General features: G+C 43.5%; 1 long non-coding RNA gene across 1 annotated transcript in view; it reads right to left on the bottom strand.

Annotated features, from left to right (window-relative positions):
* LOC110401171 overlaps positions 1-26,231 on the bottom strand; it is a 122,895-nt gene that overhangs the window by 29,986 nt on the left and 66,678 nt on the right. The window contains exons 7-10 of the long non-coding RNA XR_002440298.1: positions 18,938-24,924; positions 10,913-11,742; positions 9,919-10,029; positions 5,022-5,108 (exon numbers count right to left, since the gene is read on the bottom strand). This is a non-coding gene — a long non-coding RNA (uncharacterized LOC110401171). The remainder of the gene's footprint in view (positions 1-5,021; positions 5,109-9,918; positions 10,030-10,912; positions 11,743-18,937; positions 24,925-26,231) is intronic.

The following is a 26,231-nucleotide window of genomic DNA, read 5'->3' as shown; positions in this document are numbered from 1 at the left end:
CTTTACATGTCTGCTCAAGACAGCCTTCACCAAAATCCTTCCTCCTTTGAAGTCAAGAGAAGATCCACATGGACAGTAGATCCCCACAATGTACGTGACCCAGCACTCATCAAATAGTGTAACATGCTACAGATCATTTCTCCCCAAATATTTCTTGGACCCTATGCATTTTTTTTCTTAGATCCATGATGTTCGAGTCACACAAACCCCAAGGATACGTGGAATTCTACACGCTCGCTGCATTGAACTTCACATCTACGGTTGGGTTGCCACAACTACCTCCCAGGATGAGCTCTGGACCCCTGGAAACATCAGTACAGCTGCATTTGGGAACTGAAGCTAAAATTTTCCACTTTCAGTAATAAAGCACATGGCATGATTTCCATCCAACACAAAACCTGCGTGCGATCCCGCATATTGGCAGGACCACCAGCGGGAACTGAACTGGGTGAAGAAAGAAACCATTTTTCCTACATTTACCATTTTAATTGACTTCTCCTTTCATTTGTTCCCCTTTGGTGCCCTCTGACTACAAACGTTCAAGTGGCTGTAGTAACCCCTAGGAAAAAAAATAGTTGTGCTAAATGAGATTTTTTATGTGTGGGTGTTTAAGTATCTGCATGAAGCAAATTTCTACCCTCTTCTAATCAGAATGGGAAGGAGACCATGTGAGTGATGTGACCAATTATGACCGAGCACCCCAGAGCAGCGTCTGAATATTCACGTCCAATTGCTACTTTGGTGGAACAATTGGTTTGAACAGTTTGAAAAGGCAATGATGTCAAACGTGCAGCGTGATTAAACACGGTGAAATTACCAGCCGTTGAGCTGAAAGAGGAGCTCTGTTCACTTCCCAGAGCGATGCTGCTTTCAGATTTTGCTCTGATGGGAGCAGGAAACACTATGCCCAGGTGGCCTTATCCTGGAGTCCCAAACTGCTCAGTGCGGAGGTGCAGCTGAGCTTTGGAGGTAGCACAGACTGGGATTTGAGATGTGTGCAGCAAGCTGAATGTGTCCTCTTCACCCTGACCCTAACGTAGACACAATCCTGTTCCTCTGGCAGTTCATTTTGCAAGAACACCACGCTGCAAATGTGATCTAAACAGATGCTTTCTGGGGCCAAGTGTCTGGGAGCTGAACCATCCCAATAACAGGCAAAAGCTCTGTCTTTCCCATTGGCATCAGATGGGAGCTCTGCTGCTTTCTGTGGACACAGTACCATTGCTTGCCTCACACCTATTTCTGCATCCTTGAAATTGCCTATGCCCTTCCAAAAAATAGACCATTAATTCCCCCATCCAGCTCTCTCTTGTTTTAAAAATGCGTATACCACAGTGTGCTGCAGTTCAGTACTAACTCCAGCTTTCTGATAATACAGGTTCAGGCATTAGGAGAAATAGCATTTTTTATTGCTGTGCATGGAGCAGTGTGCAGTTCCCAGATGGCAGAAGGGAGCCGTGAACACACACGGGGAGCATAAAGTAATGCATCCTCAGCTTCTTGCCTTGTGTTGAGCCCTTGTCAGAGAGCGTGGGCGCTGAGACCCTATGCCTCTGGCTGCTCCATTTGGGGCCAGCTCTGGAAACAATCGCCCTCCTCCTGCTCCCCTTCAGGGAAGGTGATTGCACACACTCGGGTATGAAAAAAAAGATGTTTTTCTTAACACGTTTGTGTAAAATGCTTCTTAAACACGATGCGTGAGCCTTATATGAGCAAACAGCCCTTATAAATCCTCCCCGAAACTGGGGAACTTTTTCTTTCTCTTTCTTCTCATTTCCTACCCAGAGATCTGAGCTAATTTTCCCTATCCATAGGGTCCCCCCACCCCCTCCAAAAAAGGAGGGGGGGAGACTGTATTCACTAATTATACATCCTGAAAAGAATTTGGTTCAGTGTAAGATGATCCTAGTGATATGCTAATCCTTTTTTCTGCTTGGTGCAGCCTGAAGCCTGTGTCTAACATTTTTTTCAACTGTATGACAATAAAAGTTGTGGCAACAAAAGAAATAAATGGGCAGCTAAAGAAGGTATAGCTGAAACACATGGCAGACCAGTTCTCTCCTCTCCTTCTGGCTGCTCTTTTGTAGGCTCTGGTTGGGTATCCTCAAGTCAATAGCCGAAAGCCAGCCACCTTAGCAACTTAGTATGACACCCAAGCCCTCTCTCTTTACATTCATGAATAGTCAGCAAGCAGCAGACAAAATAGAACTAATCTTTTTTGACAGAATTGTTCAATTTTAGAGGAAAGGCTTTTGAGGCACCTTCCATACATTTGCAGAATATGAGACAACAATGGCCACGACCACGGTTCACAAAAGGACGACCAGGGGTGTGAGCGCGCACACACGCACACAACGGCCATTTCGGTGGAATACTGCATCCAAATTGAAGTTATTGCAGGATACGGCCATTGTGTCAGGGGAACCTGACAGGCAAGGAAAAACAAATGAAGCAAAAAAAAAAAAAAACCACCACCCTCCGCTGTTTTGTTGCTGATTATTAAACATACACATCCCGATAATGCGTGATTAAGGTTATTTGTCTTGATTAATAGAAGTTAAGAGAGCTGATTAATATCCACTCTTTAATTTCCTGTCATAGGCTGATAACTTCATCTTTTTTTTTTTTTCTTTTTTTTTTTCTTTCTTGGACCAATGAATCTTATTGTGAAATGTGTTCAATCCAGCGGGTCCTCGCCTGCATTTAAAGCTGGTTTTGCCATCTCGAAATCCTGTAACACAGCAGCCACTCGCGACTCTGGTGTGTGCAGAGAAGGACATTCCCCCTTTTCCCCTCCATTTAATGCAAGCCATATCTCTATCTCCAAACACAGTCTGAGCAGGAAAGAGGAGAAAATCATAATAAGAGGAAGAATAAAAATCTACCCAGTCTATGGGCAAAAACAGAAGTTAGCAACATGGTCCATGCAGCTGCAACACTACATTTAAAATTCAGTTTACTCCTAGGAAGAGGGCTAATCCTGCCCCTGTAATTCCCTACAGCCAAAATGTACCCCCCTCCCTGAGTGACAGTGCAATGCAAAGACACTCGCACGCTTATCTTCCCCAACCAGATGGCCGACTTGGATCAATGCACACACGCCACGATCAATGGGAGCGATAAAGAATTAGGAAAACAGTGGTACATGCTCCCAGAAAGCTTGTACACTGCATAATTATTTTATGATTCTACACATGGCTACATGTGATACTGGAGTCAAGAAGGAAAAGGATAATTAGAGAGCCAGAAAGCACCCGTACTGCACTACACACTTTGTCAGTCAGCAGTTCCCACTCGGCTCAAGTCACCGCCGTTATCTCCTCTCCTGCCCCCTTGCAAACGAATTTCGGGAATACGTAAAATATTAGGGGGAGGTGGCTTCTGGGTTACAGACACGGGATGCAGGAGATTACCACGTCCAGTGATACGACAGCAAAAGTTTTTGGCTGAGAGCCGGGGTGGACTGTGGGCACTGGGGTGGCATCTGAGGGGGACACTGTGATGGGCAGTTTATTCATTTGAGGGCTTTGCCATGAGAGGGACATGTCCACAGCTGTACGTCCCATTCATTTAATAAAATATGTATTTTACTCTCTTGGGTTTTTTTTCCTTGTTTTTAATTCTTTTCCTCCTGGTAGCAATTTCGTGATGGGCTCCTTGCATCCGGCCTATTTGCCACCATACTGATGGACAGAAAAGGGGACTGAAAGAGCTGCCCACGCCCCCACCCTCCCCAAACCAATTGAATAACACAGAATAAATATCAAAGCACTGGATGGTAGTGACTGTGTATCTGGATGCCAAAGTGAACAGGGCTGAGATTAGAGAGAAGAACAACACTGGGCAAAAATCTGCCCTCGGTGGCAAGGCAGAGAGCAAGAAATCACTGCCCAGAAGAGATGGGGGTCAGCCAAGGAGCTGGGGGATCTGATGGAGAACTGGTGCTCCAAAGGGGACAGGGAAGGCATTGACATCACTTCTGTGGCTACCTATTCTTCTAGGGGCTCAGAGCATGTCCTTGCTGAAGGCCACCACCCAGAGGCATGAGGTCTTCCTGCAGGGACATTGCAGAGGGTCTCATCCTGCATCTCATCCCTGTTCTAGCTTGCTCCCTTTGTGTAAACCAGGGCACAAATAGGCTTTTGGTGTGATGTGTTTAAGAAGGTCCTTCTTAAGTGAGAAGGTTTAAAAGAAGGGAGCTGGGGTCCCTCCTGCTGTCATTCAACTTAAGTCAAGACCAGGACCCAGGGCCTGGGGGAAATGGTTTCCAAATAAAAGAGGGGAGATTTAGGTTGGATACAAGGAAATTTTTTTTTTTTTTTTTTTTACAATAAGGACAGCCCAGAGAGGTTGTGGATGTCCCATCCCTTCAGACACCCAAGGTCAGGCTGGATAGGGCTCTGAGCACCTGGTGGAGCTGTGGGTGTCCCTGTTCACTGCAGGGGAGTGGGACCAGATGGCCTTTAAGGGTCCCTTCCAACTCAAACAATTCTATGATTCTATGACACTGCATGGGCAAGGCAGATCTGACTATAGAAGCATCACCAACAGAATCAGCCACCTTGAACATATCTGCAAGTCCACTCTGGTGATGACAGACATGTCATGCATCACCCCATGCATGACAAGTCACACACTCAATCAGTTTCTGCAGCTCCAGCCCCAGAATATTTCTGCTCCTTCATAAAGGTGTCCCATCTTACTGTGTCCCAAATGAAAACACACATTAGAGTCCTGTTCTCCCATCCCAGGGAAAATGCAGCAACGTTTTGCTCCACTAAAATCACATACAGAACGATCTGGAGAGCAGGAAGATGAGAAGCATCACATGGGTCATTCTGGGCAAACATCCTCCATCTCTGAATCAGAAAAAATGCAGTGTCAGTTTTGCCTATGAGGAAAAGGAATTAGGAAAAATATGCTGCAAGCATCGCTCTGGGAGCTGAGCAGCACAAATGGGTCAGAGCAGGATGTGGATGAACACTGGTGGATAAGGAGGTAAGATGGTCAGTGGTACTCACCCACTTCTTCTCTTCTTTGGCATTATCAAAGCAGCATTGGTCCACCTGTGCAGTTATGCATTGTCCCAGATCTTGGAGAGAGCTTTCCTGGAGAAGGGGACAGCGTATCAATGCATTGCCATAGCTACAGCTGTTTCAACTTTTTAATCAAAATGTCTCCATCAAAAAAATATATATTTTTGGACTGATACCAAATTTTTGTTGGTGGCTTCTGATTCATTTTGATGTTTTATTATATGTTTTATGTGGAGGGGAGCAGCACAACATTTCCTTTCTTTAAAAAATGCCACTTTTTGGTCAAAGTTTTATTAAAGGATTGTATCAAAGTGAATATTTATTCTAAACAGAAGCAAAATCATCACAGCTTTTGTTTTCAAGTTTTTTCATTCCTTTTGGTTTTTTTGGTCTAAAAAAAGATGGGAGTTTCAGATACAAAAAGGAACTATTTCCGAAATCTCTGATAATTGCCACCACTAATCACTCATTCCACAAAGAAAAGGTTCTTTAGTGACACAGGTTCTGCCTTTGGAGTTGGCATCACACTGGGTAACAGCATAATTAGAAATAGAGAGATGTAATAACTCTCCAGGTTGGAATAGATCTGTATGAGATCAGTTTTGCCTCACTTGGATATGGACTATCCATTTCTGGAGTGCGATTTAATTACTTCTGTGGTAGCAGGTGGTAAGTTCTGCATCTCCCCTGACTGGCAAAGTGCCTCTCCTCCTCCTCAGTTCAGTTTCCTGTGTCTCCACTACATCTGACCTCTTCCTCACTGGATCTCCCTCTATTGCTCTGTATTTTCTGCCGTAATAGCCACGGTGGCCTGATGCTGGCATTTGTTTTGGTAAGCAAAGACCTAGAGACACAGGTGCAACCAAAGGAAACACAGTGCCACTCAAAAGAGGGTATTTTTTCCAAACTGCTATTTCTAACACTGAAATAAATATCCTAATAGGTGATCCAAATTTTCCGGCTGCTCTTGATCCCTTGGGACAGACAGGGATCACTAAAATGGAATGGGCTGCCCAGGGAGGTGGTGGAGTCACCGTCCCTGGAGGTGTTCAAGAAACATTTAGATACAGCGTTGAGAGACATGGTCGAGTGGGATTATTGGTGGTAGGTGGATGGTTGGACTGGATGATCTTGTAGGTCTTTTCCAACCTAGAAAAAAAACCAAAAAACCAAAAAACACACAGGACTCAGTACCCATGTCTTCCTCTGCTTGGCCATGCACATTCCAGAGGTTCTGGATATCTTGCAGCTATCTGGGCACTGACTCTAGAACAGCCAGATGCATCAGCTGTTGTGTTGGCGTCTTTTGGTGAGCCTGATCCACGCCACTTGTGGAGTAACTTGAAGTCCATACCATGGTTCCCCCTCTGCCTCAAGACTGGAAGTGCAAATGCACATCCTCTCATGAGTAAAGGTGTGGAAACGACCTCAGGATTCCCACAAGCAGCCCCACAGAGGGCAGCTCATAAGCACCCCAAAGATGTGTATTACTCATGGGATGGAAGCATGTCCAGTTGCTTGGGTGTGGAAAGCCTCTTGAGAAAGAAGTCCTCAGAGAAGCTGCTATGGACAGGTTCCTGCAGAAGTCCTATTTCCCAAGTCCACCAGGTAAAAGACAAATCTGGAACTATCTGCAGACCAATTCGCAGAACTCTGTTCCACATTACAAAATGAGAGCAGCGATACGTCTCCGTGCCTCACACAGTGTATGTAGGCATTTCATCATGCTGTGAGCCATAAAACATGGCTCTGATGGTCATAGGATTTGCTGAAATAAAATGAAAATAACTTTCACTTCTCAGTTAATGAGAGAACAGAGGATTTAAGTTATCACAGATGTAAGTATGCTGGTAGAGAAGCAAGAAACACATTCTGTCTAGTCTATACATTTTTTTTTTGTCTCTTGCAGGGCTAAGTAGCATGTTTTCTCACCTCTTCCATTATTTCCTACTTAATTTTAGGTTCCAGTTTTGGCCTTGAACAATAACACTGTTATCAGAGAACAGTGGCTTGGGCCGATGGAAGCTTTCAGAAAATATTGGTGCCACCTTCCATAAAACATTTTAAACACATGCTATTTGTTTTTAGTCTCTCTTCTGGTTTTACACACTACAAAGAGGACATTTAATATGTACAATAGAATTAATAGGGATGCAATGTAAGCAGGACTTACATTCAAAATACACTTCCACAAAACAAAGGAGCAGGTGTGAAAATGTAGAGTCCACTGAAAAATTTTTACTTGGGTATCACATTTGCCAAAAGATTTACTCTGCAAAGTTTTATCTAATTTCCCATTCATTCAATTAAGCAGAGAGATAAATGCCGGGATCTCAAGAGATTAGGGGAAACTGTGCCTAGCTCCCTCTTACATTTGCGATTGAGACTGTCTTCAGTTTCATGACCGTTAGAAAGTCCATGCTTATGGTCTCTGATAGATGAATGCCTCCACCTTCCATCGAATTCAATGGGATCTGGGATCTCAGAGATCTCTCCAGCATTGGGAAGGTTCAAGACACTTCCATAACAATACCAAATCTTGTGAAATCTTGGTCCACAACACAGTCAATATACACATCCTGTGCCTGCATGGCTAATAGAAATGGGCAATTCCAGAACCTCACAGACAAAAGAAATTTAATTTCTTGCAGTCCTTTTGGTCAAGATGTATTCAGGCCCTCTTATCTCAAACACTGATGATGTGCAGAAATGTGGAAGGGTAGTAGCTCCTATACTCATTCAAGGCAAAGCACTTGACTTTAGGTTTGATGAGACCACTGCCTCTCACACTCACCTGCAATGTCTCAGTATTTTCTTCCTTTCAGCTCTTTGGTGGCTCTAAACTACTGCTTGGATTGGTAATTCTTTGAAGACAAAAAAAATCTTGAGAAGAATTTTTTCCTAATATCCAATCCAAACCTCCCCCGAAGCAACTTGAGGCCATTCCCTCTTTTCCTATCACTGCTACCTGGGAGAAGAGGTACCCCACCTTGCCACAAACTCCTTCAAGTACCAAAGACAGAAAACTCTGGGACTCTAAATAGGATTTTTTTGATCTTGATGTCTGTCAGTTGTTAAAAAAGAAAAGGAAGAAAACTAGACAAATGCCAGAAAAGACCCAAGATATTCTTCTAAATTTTATCAAAATTTCTTGATTAAACATATGTGAAAGTGCTGTCTGGTTTTAATCAGCTTGAAAACATCACCAGCAATTAACTGGCAAAACAGAATAATGTTGCATAGTCAAGCAAGAGTAATTGTGCTCATTATATTGCCAGGGATGCGGTTGATCAAAAACACTGTTTTTCCTGAAGTTCATTTACAGTATTTAGGCGGAATCAGCACCAAGTTCATAGGCATTAATCAGAAACCACTCTGCACAGAAACCACATACTAACCTCCAAATGCGTAGCACGCTGTCGTCACCTATGATGGGTCTCCCACTGGAAGCATGCATATGTTTCTGCAAGGCTGTCAAGACTATTTTTCCATTTCACATGGAAAATATTTATTCCTCAAGAAGCAATACCAGCCCCTGCCTGTTCAGCATTGTGGTGAGAAAGTGTTGAGAGACAGAAGGGTGAATGAGTACCTCTACAGACTGCTCTTCAGAGCTTACCCCTGTGAATTTATATGGAAAGAAGGACATGGTGGGACCTGATGACTAAGACAAATTTCAGGTCACACAAACCATTTTAATTTTGGAAAAGAGTTTTTGGCAAAGATTTTCAGGTTTGGCTTTTCCACTGCTGTATCTTTCTGGGATGGGACAAACTGGACCACAGTGGCCAATTACAACACCCTTTTCAACCAAAGAGCACACAAACCAGCAAATGGTGACTCTACAAAGGAACTGCCTGCATTGTTTGGGCCTTGCTCTGCATGTGAACAAGGGCTTCACCTTTTCCCCTTGTCCCTGCCTCTTATTTTCATAGTTATCTGCATTGATTGTTTGCTGTGAATATGATACCATTTAATGCCTTAATTTATTTGAACAGCAGCTGCAGCTGCTAGAGCTCAACATTGCATCTATAGCTTGGTTTATCTGCTCAGTACTGGATTTCTTATTCAGTGTGAGCAAGCATCAATTTCCTCCAGGGTTACACAACCCCTTCTCCAGATCAGCAACTTTTCAGTTGTGTCAATGCTTCCTTAGCAATGTCTGTCTTCTGTTTCAGAAGTATGTGACAACATGATGCCCATGCCCACATTTTCAATGGAAAGTCCTGTAGGCTCGAATTATAGCTCTTATCTTACTCTCACTGCTGCATCTTTTTAAGTTCTGTTTCTAAAATATTTTTTCTGCCTCAGAAAAAGAAAGAGCGCTACTGCGATTTAGTGCAAAACTAATTTTTGAATTTATAGCAAATCCTTTACTGTTCTGTTTTGTGCAAATATTTTGTATGAGTCACATACGCAAGCATACAAAACACTTTTTAATACTTCATGAAATACATGGAGAAGACAAAGAAGGGGATACGATGAGGTTCACTGCCAAATTCAAATCTGTGTCTGACCAATAATTGACCAATGTAATTCTGTCAAGTACAAGGGAGTTATGTCAGCTCAATTTGGAGCAAGAAAGTTCAAGGAAAAGGCTCTGAGCCTTTAAGCACAGATTCCTTTTTTGAAAAGAGTCAGGAGGTGGCAATTAAACTCAGTTACATTGGGATGAACGTGTTCTCCCCGTGGCTCAGAGACCACACACACTCGGGTGATGCTCTGGCCATGGGCTGGGCAGTTAGAGCCAGAATCTCTTTGAGGATTTGTACAATACTCTGAGGTGCAGCCCTATGAAAGAGACAACTCTGTACCACGTAGGCTATCCTGATGAAGCTGCTCCTTTAGGAATATGCGGGATGTTGACCCAATTTGCACATACCCTCAGCATTAGCATAGGCCCATTTCAAGCGAGGTCTTTGAACACCAGTTGCCTCCAAATTCCATTACCCCTCTCCCTGCTGGGTTTTGTGCTCTGAGTATCAGGCAGGGGCTGAGGGAAGAAAAGAAGAAGAAAGAAAAAACAGTAAGTTAAATCCTAAGCCCAAATAATTAGACACGTTTTGGTTAGTCCTCTAAACTCTTACCTATTGCTCATCCACCATTTCACAGAATATAATCTGACTTTTTTGTTTTTCAGACTTGACACCCAGGTCAGTTAACCCAGAGGTTCATAAGTATGAATGAGACAAAGAGAAAGACAAACACTGACTTTGGAGGCATTTGTCACAGCACTTCGCCTTTGTTTGCAGCCTCATTGGATGTGCAAGCAAATTTCAGAATTGTCCTCCCTTGCAGATATTCCAGGAAAACTTCACTTAGAGAGTGAAAGAGATGCAGGATGACTGATATCTGAGAGGTAAACTTCAGGGTAACAATAATACCTTGCTCTTTGTCACTAGCAAGAGGTAGCCTTGGGTTTGCTGGACTATTTTAAAGGGAATTTGCTCATGGAAAAATCCTGCGTGGACAGAAGGCTTCAGCTCTACACTGGAGAGTAGCAGCAGTTTTATTGCTGACATGGAGGGGACTCACTGCCTTTGAAAATGGGACTGTGAGGGTAGGACAACCAAAAGTTGGCCAGCTAGTTTGACTGATTAACATTTTTTAGTTCTTTGTGTCCAGAAGCAATATTAAACCAGATTCCATGCAGACACAGCAAGAAAGACTATTTCTGCTAAATATCCGGTACATCCCACCATCATTACAGCTTGCATAGAGCAGGTTCCCACCCTTTGGCATGAACTCTGGTGCAACTCAGCTACTATGTGCAAGTACAGTACCTGAGAAAGGATCAAGGTGAATATACCTACCTTAAGAAGCAATAGTTGCACTGAGACCATAAGCATAGATTTTCATTCTTACGCAGTTCTCACCTTATACTGCTTCTTATGTTGTCCCCATCACTGGAAAAAGCTGTTTGCTCTTTGCTCCTTTTCCTTTCACTGGTGTTTGTTGCATTGGTTGGGTTCTTTTGAGAAAGGGAGTTCATACATCGTGTGATTAAGGTACAAAAGAAGGTGAGCTTGAAGAAAGGCCTTGGAGTAGATGCAAGTGAGTTTTGTGGAAGTAATTTCTTACTCAAGGGCTCAGCTTTGCACTTAGGCTGGCTTCCAGGGAAGTTTTATTTCTCACCTAGGGATTTCCAGGGAAGATGTGGATGCCTCATCCCTAGAGGTGTTTAAAGCCAGGTTGGATGGGAACCAGAGCAACCTGATCTAATGCCTGATTTAGTGGTTGGTGACCCTACTCATGGCAGGGGGTTGGAACAGGATGGTCTTTGAGGTCTTTTTCAACCCAAACCATTTTATGATTCTGTGATGATTCTGTGGTTTCACCTATTATACACAGATCCACTGTTCAAAGGAGTAAGATGCTTGAAGATGGTCCTCATGGAGTCTTGAACGTTTTTCTGTGTTTCTCTAGTCTCCTTCTCACAGGGCTTGTTGAACTCTGTCAACAAAGAACAGACTATGAACTGGGCTTGAAATTCTCTGAGAAGCCACTTGAAGGTCTGGAGGTAGATGCAGTTGAATAGCTGGTGTCATTAAGGAGACACCTGATTGCATATCTTATAGCTGGAATTTTCAAATGCTGATGATTTCACGCATAGATCTCTCAGAATGCTGCTTGTCCTGCCAAGTGGCAAAATTCTACAGTAACCAGATGAGGTCACCAGGAGAGGAGATATAACAGAGACGAAGAGCTGGAAAGAAACAGAAGAGACTATTACTTCTGCACACTGCTATGGAAGAGATTAGTGTCAGGGAAGGCTGAGCTGAACGAATGCCTTCAACAAAAAAAGACAGAGCTACAGCTGCATACTCTTTGAAATCTTTTCCTCTGAGCAACAGCATTACCTCTCCCTCACTAAGATTCAGCTTCAATGAGCTCTTCTTCCTTCACAAGGCTGTCCTGATGTGAAGGATGTATCTCTGCATGCTGGCAAATGGGAAAAGCTGTGTGTTATCTGTGTGCTGCTGGCACTCAAAGCAATGTTGCCTAATAAGTTTATCTTTGGATTTCACAGAGGTGTTAGAAATGGCCAGAGAGGAGCTGATCTTTCATGAAGAAAGGACTTGGAGATGTAGCTTTACTTATTGCATTTTAGCATTTCATCCTGCGATCCTGACGCCTGTTCACCATGAGAAGGCAGACCTGCATGGCCCCAGAATCCAAACAATTTGATGAAGCTGTTAGTTGGAGTTGAGCTGACTTCACAGAGCTTGCTCAGGAGTGGGAGCTCAGCCAACAGGAGGCAATAAACTGGAACCAATACAGTGTGGGGTGGGAGGTTCATTTCATGTTTGCTGGGTAGCAGTGGCACGGACTTAGATTAACAAGACTCCAGGGGATGAGGAGGAAGGGAGCATATTTTACAGCATCCAGAACTTCTCAGGTGCAACTGCACTACTCCCTAGGAGCAAAGAGGTCATGACTGGTGGGTACAAGCAGAGACTGGCCATTGGAAAACCACAGATACGAGTAACTCTGTGTAAGTACAACTTGAATTAAGGTTATCATAACAGTTCTACATGCAGCCTGCTTTCTTCAGCACTTCAACAGCCATTTTGCACACACATTCTGAATGCGGTTTCATAGAATGGAAGAATCACCCACCAGACTTTAGCCGTGCTTTCTCTCTTGGCTAGAGCTGCAAGCCTAGATGGTGATTAGAATGTAACTTTGCAGATCATTTGGAAGCGTCACCCTACTCAGGTACTCCTTTTCATGTCATTATCAATGCCCACAAAATACTGCTTTGCTTCAAAACAATTTCCTACCTTAAGAATAATAGAATTTCACCTGGGTGTACACAGGTACTTAATAGTTCTCATCAACAGCCTGTGGGGCTGCTAATAACTACAAGAAATGCAATGGATGTGAAACATGAGAAAACTCCAGAAACTAAACATTGCGAGGATTCATCTTGTTCAATGGTGATTCATGCACGCAATTCCCATGAGTATTACCAGGAGTTAGGGATATAAATCCTAGCACATCAAGAGGGGCTATAACCCCTAGTGGTTAGGAATTAAAAGCATTCTGAGGGGCACAGAGTCTCATCTTAAGACACAGAGTTGCTGTGCGCATCTAAATCCCTGTACACCGAGATGCGAATACGTTAGGATCACAGTAATAGCAATGACTATGCAGCTTGTACGGTGCTTTTGAAATTGGATGGCACAGAGACATCTTTCCAAATTAGCGATTTAAAATTGCAGGTGGCTGGTGCTTTCAGTTTTCATCCACCCTGTAAGCCTGGAGATGGTTTCACTAATACAGCACTTCCCAGATGTTTAGACCCCAGGTGTGCAACACTGTTCTTATTGATGAGATTTAGATTCTTTTTTTTTTATTTATTTTTTGATGCTGCTTACGATAGGAGCAAAGATAACTGCATCAGGTCATATCTTTCATTATCATACAATCTTTCTTCCTTCCTTGCATTACTGATGCTGAGTTTAATTCTTCGCTCAATGAATTTGTTGAGACTGCATATGCATTTGTTTACAGGGCATGCCCTTTCCCTGGATCAGGGTAGCAGCTTCTCCTTTCATTCATTTGTAAGCACTGTCTCAACGTGTACACTTACAGCTGAAGCTGTATTTATCCATTAAATGATAAACTATACCATAATTTTTATTTTTGCAGTGTTTATCTACATATTAGATTGCCCCATCCTGAGAGGTGCCCAAGGTCAGGATGCATGGGGCTCTGGGCAGTCTGATCTGGTGGGGGGCAACCAGCCCACAGCAGGGAGGCTAGAGCTCAATGATCTGTAAGGTCTCTTCCAACCTAAGCCGTTCTATGGTTCTATGATTTTAGGATTATTTCTTTGTTCTACTTTTGCAAACCTTTTGCAATACCAAGAGGTATTCTGCCCTCCGACCCTCCCAGATAAACACAAACACATTTATAACCCTGTCACTTCCCACATTGCAAAACTTTCTCTGCATTTTTAATAGAAGCACGCTAAGACACTTCCAGGTTTTCTTTCTTAATTCCTGTAACTAAGAAAGTCAGATTCATATTCAAAGTGCCTCATGATCATGAGGTCCTCTACACATGTGCACTCAGTTTGCACCCTTAAGGGATTTTGTATTAGATGGGGAATTATGGAAACTGGGAGTTGTGGATATTTTCCTTAAAGATACTTTCTTTAGAGCGGTGAGTCCCTGGCTCTGCTGCCCAGAGAGCTGTGGGTGCCCCATCCCTGGAGGTGCCCAAGGCCATGGATGGGGCCCTGGGCAGCCTGAGCTGGTGGGGGGCAACCAGCCCATGCCAGGGATTGGAGCTTGATGATCTGTAAGGTCCCGTCCAACCTAGGCCATTCTATGATTCTCTGGTATGATTTCATGATATGCTCAGATCCACCAACACTTAGAGTTTTGAGGCAAGAATCCTAGGATGAAGCACTACATCCTGTGCCATACAGGAAGCCACACTGGACTCACTCTACATTTCCTTTTGCCTTTAAAATGTCAGAAGCCCACAGACAAAAATAAAAGTACCCGTTTTGGTAAGAGCATGAATTAAATAAGCAGGTATTTCCCACGACGTACTCAGCAAAATGCAGCAAAATAGACAGACCCCTTCTGAAAGAACTGCAGGGTGGCAGAACAAAGTGAACTACCCTGAAAGTGGAATAAATCCATCCCTAATCACTACCAAAGCGCTGAGTTCGCAGTAGATATTTCCCTTATCAAAACCTATAGCTGGATTTGCTGATATAGGTAATTTCCCAGGTGTTTACTTGCCAGACAAAGAGGTCATCTGGGGGGGAAACTGTCTCCTGGAAGATGAAGTGCTGTGACCCAGTGTAGGAAAAGGTCTGCCTACACAGCAAAATGTTTCTGTTATTATGATTCCAGAAAATGCCAAGGAACTGGGTTCATAAGACTCTTCTGACTGTATAGCTCTGTGTCTTGCATGACACCCCCCACGTGTCATAACATCTCCAACATGTGGCTTTATGAAAACAATCCCAAAATGTATTCAATGAGAAAAAGGTACTAAAACTAAACACTAATAATACTCCAGCCTGCTGTCATGCCAATATGTACTGTACTTCTGAAATAAAGCTCAAACCGTAGAGTACTTGGAGTACTATATTTTGCTTTTTGTTCCTATTTCTGAATGAATTACTCTCCTAGTTATTCCACTTTCATTTTTCACTGCCAAGGAGCAGCCCGATCTCGCATTTCCCTCAAACAAGAACTGATCAAACACAAATTTTCTACACCTTCTCTTGAAACGCTGTGTTAAGAAAATCCACATTTCCTTTTCTTCGTGTGCTGAAACTAGAAACTTGGCCTTGAGAGTCACACGCAGCCACTGCTGGTAGAGAAGCACTGCTGGGTGACATCTGTCATCAGCCACCGCTGAGCTGAAAGGTTCAGTTCCTAACAGCAAGTTGTGCATTAAACAAACAAACAAAAAGCCCTCCAAGAACGCTCTGAAAGGAGTTTGAAGAGCAAGTACATTTGAGAAAATTCAGTGCATTTTCAGCAATTCCTCCATCAGAAAAAAAAAAAAAAAAAAACTGCATCAAGCATCATGTGAATTGTGCACTGAGCTCTGCAGAGATTAGTTTGCATTGCAATGTAAAAAATGTCAGGCAGCAATTCTGACTGGACTAATTGTTGTCTATTGCACTTGTCCAGACAGGGGATTTTAGGTGGTTCTTTAAACTAAAGAAAAAAAAGGTGCCTTTTGACCCCTGGAGAAAGACCTACCAAAAAGCCTTGAAAATAGACAGAGAATTTCTAGAAAACAGGTGAACATTTATTTATAATATTGAAAGTGATAGATTTTAGTGAGAAACATCCAGAAAACCCTGAGGAATTCTCCAGATCTTGAAGTTTTCCAATCACAAACAGTAAGACATTTTAAGATCACAAACTTTACACCGATTTTAAATGAATAAAATGATCTGGTTTGGGATGTGCAGCATGTCAGATCTAAGGACCACCCAGACTCACAATGCTGAATCCATGAAAGCAAAGGGGTACACACAACTCTGGGACCGCCTCTCAAAGTGGACCTATTTGCCTCAGAACTCTAAAGCCTGCAAAATAAAAAAAGATTATTTAGGTACCAAGGTATTGTCTTTGGCTGAATTTAAACCTATTGGGAAGTTCTCTGCAGACAATACGTTAGGCAAGATGTGCTTTGGCATTTTCTATTTATGCATCTGTTTTAAACATTTTGCCACCCAGCCCCAGGGGATTCAAGACACTTTGGTCCCCTTCTTAACTCACCCTATACCCATGCATGCTAGTTCTACCACGCTGTTCCCCACCTCCCCCAGACCACTTGTCCATTTGAACTCCAAAGGATATTGTCAAAGCATCTGGTGGGTCACACATGTCTGTAATAGCAGTACTGTCCCTCACTGTTCTGCTAAACACATGGGGGGTTTCAGTGGAAGCAGGATCTCTGTCCAAGGATGCTGAGAACATGCTCAAACACTGACCCCTGCCTTGTTGCAAAGTCTGTCCTAGTAACACTTCTGACAGAAAAGAACACAAAAGCATTTCCATCTCTTCTTCAAGTACTCTAAATGTAAAAAAAAAAAAGGGCAGACTGTACTTTCCTCTGCTTGATACTACTGCATCCCCAAAAGTGAAGTTAAATACTTGCTCAGAAGGCAACAAAATGTTTTTCATAAAGAAAAGAAAGTAACACCAAGCTGTATTTAAAAAATTGTATAAACCTGTTGTGGGTGAGAGCATTAAGTGTTGACACGAGTGTGTTGGGTTGAGGTTTAGAACATCATTATTTGCTCTTATTTACCAAATGTCTTACTCACCATATTATCTGCCTTTTCAGATGTGTACTGTTTTTGATTTTTAATTGGTCTTATTTACAAAATGTCTTACTCATTAGACTATCTACTTTTTCAGATGTGTCCCCATTTTGATTTCACTGTGAAGCGTACTGACATACCAAATCAGCAACATGACTGATCACACCAGATCTTCTCAACATCTTGGTGCCTTTGAAAGGGTGTCCAGCACCCCTGAATAGCACTGTGTGGCTTAGAAAACAGCCCTTTCTTCTCTCCATGTTCTGCCATTCTCCTCATTCAGCATGTAGGGAAATTAAAAAGGCAATGACCTTGATGGGGCTGAGCACAAGATGCCATTGTGGTCAATGGCTCTAAGTTCAAGTGGAGGCTGATCGCGACTAGTGTCCCCCAGGGGTCCAATATCTTTATCAAGGATACAGACAGTGGGAACGAGTGCACCCTCAGCAAGTTTGCAGATAACACCAGGCAGAGTGGCGTAGGTGGTAGAACAGAAGGAAGGGATGCCATCCAGATGGACCTGGACAGCCTTCAGAAGAAGGCCCACACAAACCTAATGAGGTTCAACAGGGAAAAGTGCAAAGTGCTACGCTTGGGTCAGGATAGTTGCAGCTGTGTGTACAGACAGCAGCCCTGTCGAGAAGGACTTTGGGTCCTGGTGGATGAGATGCTGCATGTGATCCAGCAGTGTGCACTTGCAGCCTGGAAGCTCAACTGCGTCCTGGGCTGTGTCGATGGAGGGGTGGCAGTGGGGCAGAGAGGGGATTGTCCCCCTCTGATCTGCCCTTGTGAACCCCCATCTGGAGCACTTAGTCTTGAAGGAGTAACTTCACCACCTGAAATGCCTGGAAAATTTGCCCTTAAAGCCCCTGAATGTGTGAAGAAAAAGGTAACATTTGTGTGGAGAGCACTTAACACCGTGCAGTGGGTTGGAGGTTGGATTTATGGTTTCTTTATAAAATGAAATCCAGTTTTTCCTGAATAAAAGCCAGTTATTTGCACTGACTGCTTAAGAACTCTGTAACATTTAATCTAAAAAATGTCTCCAAATGACAGTCTGTCCCAGGCCTTCTGGTAATGGGAAATGCAGAGTACAAAGGATGCAGTTTTCTAAAAAGCTCGGTGTATTCTTGAGGAAACTAAACAAACTTACCAAAAATATCTTATCATGGAAAATTCTGGAGAATTTCTTGTCTAGTCATAATTATAAACTGTCTTGATCTGATATATTTTTTTTTACGATATTTGTATAGACCTCAGTGCATGACAACCACAGGTTCAGATCTCAAGAACCAACAAACAGGAATTAGCAGAATGTGAGTATCTTTAACATTACTAAAAACCCTTTCTTGAAATATGAAAGATAATGTAAGAACAGAAAAAAATTAAAACAGTGGCATCAAACATAAATAATCTAACATTTAAGATGCTTCAAACAATTCTCTTCTACCAGAAGATGTACTCATTTACAGCTTGCCACAGGCAGGCTGAATTTCAATGCATTTTACTCCGTTATTGTTTCATCTAATAAAAACGTCCTCTGCTCATGACAAACACAATGATGAAAACTGATGGCTTGATATGCAAACTTTGACCCACAGCGATAGCCTACTATGTCACCAGCCGGGGAAAATTCCAAGCGAAAACATTTTTGACAATAAGCAATAAAGGAACGGCATTCCAAGGAGGAACTCACACTTGAGGCTGACAACTAGGCGAGAGATTAAAAAGGAGAGAGAGTGAATGTTAATGACCTGGAATGCTCTGGAAGATATGTCTGGTTTAAGTATCAAAAAATCACGGGAAAGAATGCAAATATGATAAAACCCAAATACTTGTAAGGCTCTAAATGTTTTTTAAAAACGAGAAATTAGCTAATATTATGCTTCTCCTGCATTGCATACGATAATTTTAAATACTCCTTTATCAAATTTAAGAAGGAAAGTTTTGGTTGATCTTCAATTTCTGTCATTTATGAATTCTCCTGGAAGGATGTCTTCTGCCTAGTTATCCTCTCAAGCTAACTCCCTCTCTCCTTGACACCACTGGAGCTTTATCAAATCCCCTTGTGCTTATAGATTGTACGTACCTGCTATCCAAACTGCTGGTGAGGCTGCCTCAGATCCTGCCCCCTTCATCACACAAAGCATGGCTTGTACTTGAGAGCATCCTGGAGCTCATGGCAAAGCAGAAGCTGTAGTGAGGGGACTTGAACCAAACCAGCCAAAACACCAGTAGTACCTGGGAGAGCATGGAGGTCTCTTTAAAATAAAGGACAAGTGAATGACCAGTTGGGTCAGGTTGAAGTCCCATCTAGCTCAACATCCCCGTGCTCACATGCAAAGTAGCAGAAACCTAATAGAAAAAGGAAAGCAAGCACACAAGTGTGTTCCCTTGGTATGTCTGGAAGTTTTACTTTGGTGGGTTATAGTCCTGCTGGAGTTTTGTCCTATGAATTCGCTTTATCCCTTACCAGAAACATGATTTCTTGCGCTTACTGAGCTACCTGCCTAGAGAAAGCTACTATTTTTCACACAAAAGCAAAAGGACGACAGTGTTTTCAAGTTGGGAATCAGAAGGAATCCACTTGACATTCAGCAAAAGGAGTACAAAGATCCCTAGGATGGTGCCCAGGATTACCACACAGCTAAACATCAAAGCTTGTGCTCTGGTGTAAGAACAGTCTAGGATGTACACAGAGATGTACATAGAGATAAACACACCCTGGACTCAAAACAGGGCCTAGGCCTACAACCCCCCCCTTAGTTAAAGAGGATGTCTCAATTAATATTCTTCTAATCTTCCTTTTCTGAAAACCTAGGCCTGCCTGCAATTTTCAGCAGAAGCTGAAGGTATTTTGTAGGGCTGAAGACTGTTAAAACAATTAGAAGTACTGGGACTTGACCATGTGGAGTTGGCCCCATCAGCTTGCCCAACAGTCATAGCAGAATTATTAAGCTTTTGACCATAAAGGTGTTTCTCTTTCCTCCCATCCTCCAGCTTCTGCAGTCCCTAAGCACTAGCATTTACGGAACTCTCTTTTCTTCCAAGGGAAAAAAGAAAAGAAAAAGAGAAAAATTGTACAAAAAAAATAAATCCTGTTTTTGTTCTGGATAAAACTAGGTCAGCATTTCCCATCCTCGCTGTCAGTTTTCTGCAATGTGTTTCATACAAAGCATCATCATTCCAGCAAAAGGTATTTATAAAGTGAGCTTTGACAAAACAATTGTATATTTTTTGCCAGAAAGGCTTTGGCATCTGTCACTGCCAGGAAAGATTTAAGATCTAGGTAGAATTTTCATCTCTCACAATGACTTGGCCTATATTGGCTAGATCTAATACATCTGATGTTTTAAAAGCCCCAGTGCAGCAACGAACTATAAATCACAGCTGATTAGAAATTCTCCTCCATGGAAAAAAGTATAAATGTTTTCAGGATTTATTTTCACCCACCATCCCTACAAATGCCCAGTTCTTTTTATTTGGAGGGAAGAAAATAGTACCGCATGGGAGTGGGAGCATGCCAAAACGAGAACCCCATGGGACAACGAGGATGCCAAGAATACAGACTACTGTGGGCAGGGGGCATGACAGCGGTTTTGCTGAAAGAAATGAGAGCATTTGAACCAGAGCTGTTGGGCAAAGATGACTTTTTTTTTTTATTTCATCATAATTTGCAGCTAACTGCTAAATCACTACCTCCTTCCTCACGTGTTTCAGTGTAATTACACACAGAAAATCGGAACTTGAAATTTAAAAATAAAACTATCTGTAATTTTCTTCCCATCTTTTTCAGTCTGCACCTAATCGGGACTAGTTAAGGCTTATCCTGTGCACACAGAACATAAACTGTGGGGCATTTACTCCATTGTGGTGACAAATAACCCATTGGAAAGGCAATGGCTCCACTTACTCCACTCTCTCCTCTTTGTTAGGACTATGCTGTGTCTGTAGCAGGCTCAGAGCCCCCTACCCTTTACATGAAAGAGGATTTGCAGGTATAAGATACAGCTGTGGCAGACGCTTACCATCAGTTCTCCACTTAGATCAACCTTTAAAAGACAAATAAATCATAGTCACCCACTGTAGATATGGAAAACAAGCACAAAAAACCTACATCAGGTGGTGAGACAAAGAAAAGCAGACCGAGAGACCTGAAGCTCACTAACACGCCTGCTTTGCATTGATTAAAGTGGGTTGCAGGACTGGACAGCAATATGGGAAGAGCTGGAAAGCAGAGACAAGCGTAAGACAGAGAAGCACAGGAGAACAGCAACAGCAGAAATTAGAGCTGGATGAAGGACCACAGGCTGAAGTCTGCAGAAGCATTAGTAAAGGCATCACATCCCATCCCAAAAAGCCTGGCCTGTTCTTTCACTGAGGTTCTTGTTCTTGGAAAGAGTCAGAGGAGGAGACAGGATAAGACACTGGATGGAGAGAGCGAGGAAAGGCAGGGAGTGGTTCAGCACACCCAACAAATCTGGAGACAAGGCAGGAGCCAAGATGCAGCTATAAAGCAGTTAATCACAAAAGCCTCAGCTGAACTGTCCTAAACCAAACATGCCACCAGAAAGCATTCCTGAAGCCTTGTAATAGCTCAGTGTCGCTCACAAAAGTCACAGCATGTCCAGCAGAACAGCAAGGTTAGTCAGTAAATCAATAATATGTCAAATCCCAAAGTCAATCTGAGTCTGATTCATCTTGAAAACACAACTCCCATGTCTTCAAACAGAGTCAAATTCTTTATAGGAAAAAAGTCTCTGCTTCCCTGGGTGTTGTGAACAAGTAAATAAGTCTAGCAAAATCCAAACACAATTTGGCAGGATATAATACTTGTTGGAGATAATCCTACCTGCTGAAATTTCCTTTTAACCTCAGAGAAGACTCCAGTACATGCTAAGTATAATCAGAGCAGATACCAATTCTTTCCCCTTGGAACGAAGGGAGAATGGTCTTCAAAATATTAAACTTACATCTCAGAGCTTGGCAGCAAAGGAGAAGTTCTAGAAATAGTTACTGTAGGTGACTGCTGTCTGAAAGTAGGCTGGGTGGTTTGGGCTGTGATAGGTGTAATAACAACACAATTCATCCCAGGCTTTGTGGGCAATGGAGAAGTTCCCACTGTTGTGGTTTGTTGGGCTTCTCCTGAATGCTCGGTGGGCTGGGAAGAACCATGGTGCAGCTGGTAGAAATGCCCTCAGTACAACTTCTGCCTTGCCACACAACTTGAAAACAGCTCTCAAACATTACGGGATAGGATTTGTTGCTGTGGACATCTGAAGATGACACTTCACAATTAGATTGCCCTCAGGCTCCATGGAGAAGTTTTCTGTAAATGCCCATTAAGTTACACAAAGTATTATTTATTCAGCTTCAATTAAAGCTCCGATCATGTACTAATTGTTAATTTTGTTGCAACAGAGCACGAGTTCCCTGACAATTAAAGGACTGATATTATTATTAATCATCATTTGTAGCATGGAAGGCTCCAGTACAATTTCCCCTACAGAGGTAGGTGCTGTATACACTCTCCTGAAGAAGCATCCCTGGCCCTCAAAAACTTAGAAATCTAAGCAGACAGTGCAGACAAAAGAACCACCATTATCTGCCTTTTACAGATGGGGAACTGAGGCACTGAGAGATTAGGTGACTTGCCAACATCTGTGGAAGAATGGAGGATTAAACCTTGATCTCCAGAGTCCAAGTCTGGTATTCAGTCACCGGACCAGCCTTCCCGCTCCTGCGAATGTGTTACTGCTATCAGCTGCTCTGTTTTTTTTCTCCCCATTTCTACCTAATCCCTTTTCAAGGTGGCCCTCGAGGGAATGTTACTTATGTGGGTCAAGACTTGATGCAGCCATGCCAATGAGGGACACGCTGCGTCTTCCTGTGGGCACCAGTGTCTCGCCTGGCAGTGTCGCTGCTGGGTGGCATCGCAGGAGCAAGGGCTTGCAAAGTCATTTCTAGCTTTGAAGCAGAAAATCTATCACAAAACAGCCAGACAGCAGGGAAAGAGGAGGGTGTTCACGACGCCTTGCACTGCATCTGCAACTCCTCACTCCAGTGAGGTCAAAAGGGTGCGCTCACGTGGGAAGAAGGCTGGTAAGATGGGGCTGCAAGATAAGAAGGAAAATCTTGAAAGTGGATCCCTTGGCCACTATCGGTACTTATTTCTTGCGCTGCAATACCACCTGCAGGCCCAGCGCAGGGCCGGGCGCTGCGGAGGAAAGGCAGCCGTGCAGGCCGAGGGGGCAGGCCATCAGGCCCCATGGAGGCCCTCTGATTGTTGCTCAGGGCTTGGGTGCTGCCTTGCCTAAGCTGTGCCACGGCTGATCCCTGAACCAACACCTCCAATGAACTGGCCAAACCGAGCCGCTCAACCCAACCCCTCTGTGGAGAAGGACTGCGTGGCAGATAATCCCCAAGATGGCGTTCGGTGTGGAAAGCTGTTGGCCCTCCCCACGAACCACGCGACGAGGCTCTTCCCCTTGCTGTGTGGGGAAGGCCAACCCTTTGTCCTCCAGCAGCGAGCCGGCCCTGCTCCCCCAGCCCACGCCATGGCCCGGCCCTCGCCTCAACGCCTGTCACCCCGATTGCGGTGGGCGGGAGATCACAGGCGAGCGGCGGTATCTGCTCCGCAGACATCAGACAGCGTCGGAGCAAGGGTAATCCATTTATTTTTAGAGAAGTTTTCCACTTGGAGATCATACACCCTGCAGATCACAGAAACACATGCAAGCATGAAATTTAATTTTTAAGAATTCTTTTCCCGGGGCTTCCATGTAAAGCGGCAGTGAATGGGAAAAACTATAATCATGACAAGACAATTACAGGGGAGTTTTTTGCTAAGCATGAAAGTTTGAAGAAAGTGTTCAGGGAAAGAGGGAGGCAAAAAAAAAAAAAACCCTGGAAAAGTCATTTTTGTCCAGTCGTCTTGTTCCACTGAAGCAGAATTAGACATCACGTCACATAAGTAACTTTAAAAATAATAATCGGCTTTAAAGTACCCAAGAAAAAACCCATATGTTTGAGTTTGAACTACTTTCCTTGGTTTGGCTCTTTTAGTGCCACAGTGCGTATGCAAATGAGGAAACTGTCTGCGACCTCTGAAATGCTGCAGAACACATGCACTCATGCTTTTAGTATGAAAAGACTGGGAGACATACATTAGGATTTGCAGGATTATGGTGAGAAAGCAGGAGTGATAACTTTGATGTTCTTTAAAAAAAAAAAAAAATGGTGAAAAGACATAAAACTGCAAGTGGTTTTTCTCTTCTTGGCAAAGCCCCCCAGGAAAGAGCTAGCATGGAAAATGAATCCCCTCTCATCTTGCAGAGAGGCAGTTCCTCCCGTTCAAGCCTAAGTTCAGTGCCGCAGCGGTGCAGGGAGCTCAGGCACCGCGTGTCTGAGCTGTGTTCAGCCTGTGGATAAGCAGAGGGGCTGGTTCCTACAACAGGCAGCCACAAAAACTTCTTGGGTCGTAAATATTCCCTGTGAAATAAATACTCATTTTACCTCCCAAAATGTAAATGAGAGCCGACTGTAAATCTGCGTGAGCAATGCGTGATCACTGCTTCGATAGCCACATACGTGTGAATTTTAATGGTGGGGATGGATTACAATTTATTTCTCATTAAAGCTGGTCTGCTCTTAGGTTTCTTCTGAAATAGCAACAACTGCATGGCCTGATTCATAACTGCATCGTCTCAGTAGCTTTAAGTAAGAATTAGTGGTTGGAACTAGATGATCTTTGAGATCCCTCCCAACCCAAGCCATTCTGTGATTCTATGAATTCACTAATGTGAATCTATGAAATAGAGATCCTGGTGAAAAACAGTCCTCCGATACACAGCAGAGGGAATAGAGATGGTAAAAATCGCTCCGAAACAATTTATCTGTCCTTGCAGAAGGGGCAGGGGCTTTAGCACATCTCCCTCAGGAATAGAATGACATAAAGCAGAAAGGGTTTACCTTGTTTTTGCAGCACCGCGGCGTCCCTTTGGGTCTCCCATCCCCGCGTCAGGCTGCGCTCCGCCGTGGTCACGGGTGGGAACGCCACGCTCGGCTCTCCCGGCTCTAGAGACAACGCAGCAAAATGATTTGTCAAATTGTCAAAACTTACAGACATGGTAGAGGAGCAAGTGCAGAGCGGGGAAATTTGGATAGACCGAGCCTTCACCCTGTCCTAATCTCACCACTGGAGGCTGTAAACATGATGGGTAAAGTGACAGTCTGGCTACAAATCTGTCTGGCAGCTTCATTAGACATCTTTCGCCTGACTGATTAAACTGCATTTAAGAACCACTTTCATTTTTTCAAGTCTTTTGTTTAAATTAAAAGGTCATGTTTTCAAGCGAGTGATCCGCTGCCCTCTCCAGTCTCCTGCCACAATACAGTTACATTAGTACCAGTGTTGCACAAAGCGGGGTGAATCAGAGCCACAGACACCAACAAATGTCGCAGCCAGCGGAGGTTGCAGAAAGGGGTTTTTGTCTGTTCGTTATATGCCACAGCAGGGATACAAGCTTGAAAAGTCCCCCAGCCTCAGGCTTGGACTGTTTGTGCTGTGTGCTGGGGAACTCACAAAGAGGACTCGCTACTTTTGCAAATGTACCAAAGCAGTCGGGATTGCGCAGCGCGTCTCGTTGCGCCTTGTTTCCACTCATGCCTCGCTACTTGGGATTTTTGGTAGTTAGACAAAAAAATAAAATAATAACCAAAAAGCCCTGGGATCCGGGACCCAATGCTGCCAAGTGCTGAGTGCCATCTGTTCCCACTGGCATGGAGCTGGTAGGATGTGGCCCCAGTGCATGCAAGTGCCATCATTGCAGGGAGAGACGTCCTGGCTGCATTTCAGGCTTGGGCACGCTCTGGTTCTAAACTAACCAAGCAGCACTCAGGTGAGATGCAGAAATCAAAGGAGCTGAGCAAAAGGACTGGGAAGCAAACGTTGCCTCGGAGGAACCCTGGCTTCCTGCTGGCATGAAGGAGGCAGCTCTGTGCCTGGCATGGGAGCCCACTCCACACCAAGCCAGTATAATGGTGGACTAAATTTTTACCAGATAAGTATTATATGGGCACAACTTATTGTTGCTATAAGTGACCACACTCATCCCACCAGCCTTGTGTGCCCTCTTCCATACCCTAGATGTCAACTCTGCTAACCAAGAGCACTATAAGCATGACTTTGTAAAGTGAACTGTAGCCTGGATTGGAATCTTCATTGTGTCCTGCATCAGAAATGCTTCCTTCCAAGTTATATTTTATGAACCTCCTTGAGTCTGAACTTTGATTATGAAATTGCACACAAAAATCTACTCTTTCAGTAGGTTTAATGGACAAATACTTCCCTTCTTGAAAAACAGACACAATTTTGGTTGGAC

Source organism: Numida meleagris, chromosome 6 (assembly GCF_002078875.1).
Source record: "Numida meleagris isolate 19003 breed g44 Domestic line chromosome 6, NumMel1.0, whole genome shotgun sequence".
NCBI lineage: Eukaryota > Metazoa > Chordata > Aves > Galliformes > Numididae > Numida > Numida meleagris.
Note: the sequence above shows the minus strand (reverse complement) of the source record. Positions and strands in the feature narration are given on the sequence as shown.